We start from the raw sequence: 8603 nt of genomic DNA, 5'->3' as shown, positions 1-8603 counted from the left end.
CTCTCTCTCTCTCCTCTCTCTCTCTCTCTCTCTCTCTCTATCTCTCTCTCTCACTCTCTCTCTCCTCCCCCCCCCCCCCCCCACACACACACACACCGCCTTCCTATAAGTCTTCGGTTCCCTTTCACAGTAATTACGTTGAGCCTAACGCACAGTGACAGACAGACAGATATGTACCCCCCCCCCCCAGCTCCCTGCCTTTTTTATTTCCACAAGTGAAGAGAAAGAGATAAGACATCCTTCACCATGATGCCTTTCATAAACGCGCATCTCCTGGGCCGTGTCCTTCGTGTTCATTCCCTTTTCCCCCGTCCCTCTCAACCTTCTCACCCCCCTTTTGTCTAGTCTGTTTCATCTTCTTCTGTGAGTCGTTTTGTCATCATACTCTCATACTCATACTCATGTTCCATTCAAGGCAGAAACGGTGACATCGTAATGTAACTGTGAGCAAATAGCTCTGGGTTTTGCCCCACACTTTTTTTGATCAGCGACGATTACGTGGACCGTCAATGCTTCGGAAGCAGCAGGCGGGGGATTCGGAGCGTGTTGTGTCACCCACGGCGAACATTTCAGAGGAAATAAACCAGCGGTGGCAGAGATTAGATGTTTCGATTCCCGAGACCTATTTCAGGGGGTGCGGGGAGGCTGAACTCTGCAGTGAGCAGGAGCCAATGAGCTGGTCTCATCCGTGTTCTGCGACGGTCCTCTGTCATTTCTTCCTTGCTCACTTCATGTGTTCGTCCTCTCTCTTGTGCGTTCATTCTCTCTTTCTTGCCTTCTCACAAAAAAATGAAATCAGAGCAGAATGTGGGAGAGGGAGCCAAAGAACGTTTCTCTGTTTACAGTTTTTTCCGGAGGGGGCGAGTAGGAAGTTGAAGCAAATGAAGCAAAGATGAGCAGAGGAAGTGGCTGACGAAGCAAGTGAAGCGATGAGGGAGTTTTATGGAAGTGTATTTTTCTAGAAAGAAGCCCCGCCCCCCTGTCGAAAACCCTCTGAAACCTGTCGTGATTGGTTCCCTCAAGTGTGATCACCTTACCTTAAGTCAGTATTACCTGTTTAACATTGACCACATTGATGTATTTTATTTTTCTTATTTTGATATACAGCTCAAAAGCTCTGCTGTTAGATAAATATAATAAAAAGAGATACATTGTTTGACTATTCTATACTGTCACACGTGTTCTGAAATTCACAGAACACACAGTCTGCTTACTCGTTTTAAAAAATAAATGTAAAAGAAAAAACAATCAATGTGTCTAACATTTCTTTCAGTCTGTCTGTCTTTTTCTCTGTCCGTTTGTTTTGTCAGCCTGTCTGCTTGCCCTGCTGTCATATTTCCAGACTCTAAACTCTGTGTGAGGTGTAATGACTCACTCTATGCCTTATTTTATTATTTGAATGAATTATTAAATCATTCACGTCATTAAGATTCAGAGGGCCTGTCACCGAGAGACATTTACCGAGTCGCCCTCACCACAGTGTGTGTCTGCACACAGACCTCTGCACCCACACACACGCTGGGAGTCTATGTGTGCACGTACATACATATATGTACATCTGTGCATGCATGAGTATCTATGATTATGCCTGTCAGTGTGTGTGTGTGTGTGTGTCAGTATGTGTGTCTAATGTGTTTGTGTGCCTGTGTCTCTGTGTGCGTCATTCTGTTCTGCACGCTTCAGTAGTCAGCTGTAGGTTCTCCGCCTTGAAGGTTGACACGATCCAGTTGATGATGAGATGATGAGACCCTGTTTCTCCTCTTGCGTGACGTTGGAGTCCCATGAAGACATGAAGACCGTCCATTAACCTGTGCTTTTTCTTCGGAACAATTCGGGATATTGTAGCAAAGTATATCGCACAGAGTCTATTGTTGCGACTACATTATATAGTTATATACATATACCATTGCATTTAAATCCTTGGTCACAAGGATGAAGGGGAACGTCTTCCCACTGCTTTCAGGTGACCAAATGACCACCCTCACCTGTTCTGTGCAAAAAATCGATTAATGTGAGTTTTGGGATTTGGGATTTACCAATGGGCAAACTGTTGTCATGTTTTGTTCTGTTCGACGCTCATTTATAAACGATGGTAGACCTTTAGAACCCAAACACCAACATCAAACCCATACCTTAAACCACACTCAATACAAACTCTCACAAACGGAATATCGCATACCGAATAACATTATTCACAGAATCGTTAATAATAATAATCATATCCTGAGGTCCCTGAAGATGCCCGTCCCCAGCAAACAAAGATATCATAAGTCAAGACTGGCTGTAGACTGTGGAGTAATGGGGTACCATGAAGGACATGGAGGACATAATTGATCCAGGAGTGCCGACCTCCAGGAAACGGAAAGACTGGAGAGCTTGTACCCATAGACAAAGGCCACCAAAAACCTTTTACGTCTGTATAGGTGCACGAGGAGGTGTACATAAACAGGCTTCGTCATCACGTCACACCTAAACCATACCATCCAGGCTGTTACACAGCCATCCCAGAGAACATCTCACCTACACTGAGAGCTCTAGTCGCGCCACGTGTCTTGATGCTCCGCACCAGGCTTCGCATGAACTCCTCCATGCCCCACCAGCAAACATTCAGTGGTATTTGGAGGTGCTGTTGACATGGACGTCAGAACGGGGCCGAGGTGGCGACTGTCGACGCTGTGATGGAAAAGTCACGGCATTTAAAGTCAATGCTACGAAAAGAGATAACGCAGACGCATGTCGCTTATTATTATCATCGCAAGCATTGAGAAAACCCTCGAAAAAGATAGTGTACGAAGAAAACATGGATTGATACAAACAGAAAACCAAAGGCACAGTGAGTGATATCATTCTTGCAGCCGATGAGGAAGAAAGATAAACAAAGCCGCTAAGATTGGGCTAAGAATATAAGCAAGTCCAACAGAGAAAGATCAGGAAAGGCATGGCTCTTTCCCGAGGCCATTAAGGGGGCATAACTGATTAGTACACACACACACACACACACACACGCACACACACACACACACACACACACACACACACACACACGCACACGCACATATACACATACACACACACACACATACACACAGACAAACACACACACGTGTGTACACACACACACACACACACACACACACACACACACACACACAGTGTTATCAGCCAGGGCTCCAGGACATAGCTAAGATAGGAAGACAGCCACGCTCCACGCCCGAACCCCATCCTAGCCTAAAGACCCCAGCAACCTAGATTTGAAGGCTGATCTTCTGATAGGGTGCTGGAGAAAACAAGGCACAGTAAAGTCCCTCTTGAAGATATTCAGTTGACTATTAAAAAACTGTTAATTCGTCGAATATGTATTTATTAGATATACTGTAGTATGTAGTATGGTAAATAGGGAATATAGTGTACACATAATAATAATAATGCTCTCATGGCATTTAACTCTATTCATTGCAGAACGTCACGTCATATTTTCCTGTATAATTGGAATCTGTCGCATCCCTCACTCAAACTACAACAGACCCAATACATATGCTGTGTGTGTGCAGAGAATGTGTGTGCACACGTATGTGCGTGCATATACGTGTGTGTGTGTGTGTGTGTGTGTGTGTGTGTGTGTGTGTGTGTGCACATGCATTTGTGTGCAGGTGTGTGTGTGTGTATGTGTGCATGTGTGTGTGTGATTGAAAGAGAGAGAGAGAGGAAGAGCAGTGATAGACTGTGTATGCATGTGTGTGCACTCAAGTGTGTGTGTGTGTGTGTGTGTGTGTGTGTGTGTGTGTGTGCGCGCGCATGCGTGCGTGTGTGCGGTTGGCTCTTCACTCTAATGGAATGCAAATGACATCTAGCATGGCTGATAAGCACCCAGAGGCAGCAGACAGGGCCATCATCATGACTGAGGCAGAGCGAGAGAGTAATAGATGGAGAGAGAGAGAGAGAGAGAGAGAGAGAGAGAGAGAGAGAGAGAGAGAGAGAGAGAGAGAGAGCGAGGGAGCGAGGGAGAAAGAGCTAGAGGGGGAGTGACAGGCAGATTAAGGAGCAGGAATGATGCACAGGAAGCAGGAACAGCTGATATGATACAGCCGAACAATATAAAAGACAAATAGCATCCATGTGTTGTTTGGCGACGTACGACACAGCCGACAGTAAGGGATCCTCATCAGAGATTAACAGAGAAGTCATTGCACTGCACGTCTCTTTTTCCACCTTATAGAAACAAATTCCTCCGGTCGTTGCACAGTGAAATTCACGAGGAGAGGTACTGTCTAGCAAACACGTTTTGGTGTATCTTCAACTGCATTATTGGGAATGTCTCGAGAGGTCTTGTTTTCAGGTGCTGCAATTAAAATGAAAAGATTACTTGGCTTGCAGACTAAATGTTATCTGTGACGGTCCGTGTCCCAGGTGTGAGACTGCACAATTTATTCAGTTCATTTCAGCAGGGGGCAGCAGAAACTACAGTATGGCCGATAGCTCTGTACTGATGCTAGTGTGCACCAAGTGTCTGTCTTCTTGAGACCTCCTGCCTGTAGTGTGTGCATACAAGAGCATGTACAGTATATAGTATGTGCATGCATGCATGCATACATGCATGCATGCATGCATGTCTGTAGGTCAACCTGTCTGTTTCACTGCATGTGATTGTTCCTTTTGCTGTGTTGGTGGATGAACACACGCCTGAATGCATTCAGGAGTGTTTGTGTGTGTGTGGGGGTGTGTGTGTCCTTGCACTCGTGTGTGTGTGTGTGTGTGTGAGATTTAAAGTGCATTGAGGCTTATCACGACCACCCAGGTAACTATACAGGCACAAAGAATTATGGGTAAGGAAAGGGAAGCAAAGTAGGATGGATGGATGGATGAGAATTGGGAGAGCAAAAGAGCTGCAGACGGATGGGGGAATTAGACTGACCGAAAAAAGAAAAATAAGGACGCGAGCAAGGAGGGAAAATTCCAATGATGGATGGAAATGGAGAGAATCCTGAAAGAGCTGCAAGCAAACCAGAAATAGAGAATGAGATACCCAGAACCAGGGAGAGAGGGATATATATGTTCAGCAAAAGAGGGATATATATATATTGAGAGAGAGCGATAAAGTGATATACAGTATATATTGAAAGGGAGATGCAAAAGAGGGGAATATATATAGAGAGAGGATATATATTGAGAGAGAGAGAGAGAGAGGTGTTGAGAGAGGATATCAATTGAGAGAGAGCGAGAGATGTAGAGAGAGAGAGAGCTATGAACAATTCCTCTGTGTAATGACAGCAGTAGAATGGCTGTGTGTGTGCGGTGTGTGTGTGTGTGTGTGTGTGTGTGTGTGTGTGTGTGTGTGTGTGTGTGTGTGTGTGTGTGTGTTGGGGGGGAACAAAGGAGAGGTACCTGAGCAGGGATCTCTGGGGTCAGGGAGGGTAACCATGTTCTGTTTCTTGCTCCAGCACATTGCTGATAGGAGAGTGCAGTGCTTTGTCCCTTTGTTGCTGCTGCCCTTATGAGCATGGGTGACTTTTTCTCTGCTTTTTCCATGTGGAGTAAACAAAACAAGCGCAGGTTGATTCATTTGATCAAACCCACAAATCGAAAAAGACGTCCTGAAAACGACAAATAACAAATGTAGACCACCTTTCAAATATTTAAATATTTAAATAAATGTTATTGATGTAACGTTAAATGAATGTCATCGGTCGCTGAGCATTTCTCCATAGAATGAACTAGCTGCTGCGAGGTGGTGTCCACAGGGCTAAATCATACCATATGATTGACATGCCATAAGATTGGCCACTGTGGGTGACACGCTCCCACAAATCAATCCCCATTGACGTCGTGCCAGAGTACAAGTAGATTGGATCTAAATGGTTTAAATAAAAATGTGCTCCAGCGGCCCGGCTGCATTTCAGCAAATGTAACGCAGCTCTTGGCCATCATTTAGTCAGCGACACCAGCAATGAGTATATTTATCCTGTATGTGACCTGTATGTTAATTTCCATTGACATTACGCAAGGTCCGTAAAAAGCTATTATACTGCGGTGAACCTTGACCCTCTTGTCAACATTTTTGATGCATAATGACTCGGCATAGCCACACAATAGCTGACTTTGCCTTGTATATGTGTGGGTTTGTGTGTGTGTGTGTGTGTGTGTGTGTGTGTGTGTGTGTGTGTGTGTGGTGTGTGTGTGTGTGTGTGTGTGTGTGTGTGTGTGTGGGTGTGAATTGAGTACATGACAAAACAACTCGGCATGCTAAGAGTTCTCAATTTATGGTTCATGAGACAAGATGCCTGGGGCAAAAGCCATTCTCTCTCTCTCTCTCTCTCTCTCTCTCTCTCTCTCTCTCTCTCTCTCTCTCTCTCTCTCTCTCTCTCTCTCTCTCTCTCTCTCTCTCTCTCTCTCTCTCTCTCCCCAGTCTCCCCCCCCCTTTTCTCTCTTTCTCATTTGTTATCTCTCTCTGCTCTAACGTAACCTGAAATACTGATCATGACCTACGTAAAGATCCACTATCAATAGTTCATTGATACACGTTCAAACATTATTGATACTGGATTCAAAAGCATCTTTAATGTGTGATTTTTGTTTTTATTGAATGATCGTAAATTGACAGGCACACACAAAAACACATTGCTTTATACTATTTACTGGTAATTGAGCATATCTTACCTGAATTGTACCACATATTATTTGCATTTTACTGCATATTTTAGCGTATAACTTGAATCTGACTGCATCTTACCAACATTTATCAACATTATGCCAATTTCGTGCATATCAGTGTATTTGACCTACATCAATGGAAACGACATGTCTCTTAGCTGTGATTATTTATTATTTTATTTTTCTCTTGATGGCCGTGGTAATCCATGCTGAGGATCAGCACAGGGGCCTACCATGCACGATTGTCTGTTGAATGAGTTTTTTTTCATTTCAATAGTTATGTCAATGTATATCATTATTGCTTGTGCCAGGCAGGCCTGGACCTGCTGCAGCCAGGGGTTGACTGTGCTGCTTTGAGGTAGATGGAGATGATAGAGGAGGTCTCTGGCCACCTCAGGACCTGCTGTATCCAATGGGTGAACTGTGCTGCTCTGAGGTGGAAGAGGTGGTCTCTAGCCACTGCAGGACTCAGGGTTGACTTAATCAGAAGTGCTGAAATTCAATTTAAATAAGATTAAATATTTATTATATTGTAATTATACGTATCTTCTGCTTCAGGCAGCCAACCACACACCCACACACTCGTACGCTAATGTAAGCAACCACAAATGCTTTGATGCAGATTGGTGTGTGTGTCTGTGTGTGTGTGTGTGTGTGTGTGTGTGTGTGCATGCGTGCGTGCGTGCGTGCGTGCGTGCGTGCATGCGTGCGTGCGTGTGTGTGTGTGTGTGTGTGTGCGCGTGTGTGTGTCAGACAAGTGACTTGCAAAACATTGCAAAACATTGACCAAAGGGTTTCTTGTGAATTTAAATGTTTGTTGAACGTCCATGTGCCTCTTTGGCATTTCATCAAAAACCCACGCCTGGGTATGAGTACTCATGACTAATATTGGGGGAACCACTGGAATGTTCGGGAAGATGATAACTATAACTTTGCTCGCATCCTCAGATGACCCGTAGAGAATGTTTACAAAATATATTGTTTCTTAATGGATATTATATTGATGATAACTGAATATTATATAGATGACAACTGGAGATTATATTGATGACAACTGGAGATTATATTGATGACAACTGGATATTATATTGATGATAACTGGATATTATATAAGATGATAACTGGACATTATAATGATGATAACTGGAGATTATATAGATGATAACTGGACATTATATTGATGATAACTGGATATTTTATTGATGATAACTGGACATTATAATATTATATACGTATATATATATAATGTAATGGCTTCTCTCCAGGATTATATGACTACACACAGCAGGAGCCAGTCTAAGCAAACATACTGGTTTTCTATAGCAATGTTGTCTAATAACTGGTGTGCTGAGTTCCATTGCAGGACCCATTGGGATTAAAAGCAACCACATCCCCCAGATGTGTTTGGAAAATCATAGCCCATCACTTAAAGTATGTAATTGTTTGTAAGCGCCGTGAATTCAACTGATTTCTGTAAACACAGCTTAACAAGCTTTTTTATTAGTTATTTAATAAGTCTCTTTATGGCCTAAGAAATAGACCAACTTGGTCTTATGAATACAATGAATACACATGAATACAAACAAATGCTTACTTTAATTCCCCTATATTTTGCAAAAGAAATCAAAGCACACCATATCGAGCACATTTGAAGCATGCAACCCAAACCCAAACCAACCATAGACATGGCAGAATTAACGTTTCATTCACATCAAGTAGTGCAGAGCTGTTACTCCAGGTCCACTGAATGTCTTTGTGTTGGTGAAGGCTGGTGATAGCAGAGTTACGGGTGCTGGTCCATGCCAGTGTTTGTCGTGCATAATGCTGGTTGTACTGGCCACTGAGGATCCAGATTGTGACAGTAGTAGCGGTGGGAGCACCTAGGGGAAGGTTAGAAGACGATCCACCCTCAGCTTGTCCTCTCACTCTTCTCTTTTTCTCATGCCTTTCTTCTT

Source organism: Micromesistius poutassou (genome assembly GCF_964030765.1).
Source record: "Micromesistius poutassou genome assembly, chromosome: 2".
Lineage (NCBI taxonomy): Eukaryota > Metazoa > Chordata > Actinopteri > Gadiformes > Gadidae > Micromesistius > Micromesistius poutassou.
This window is presented reverse-complemented; position numbering follows the sequence as displayed.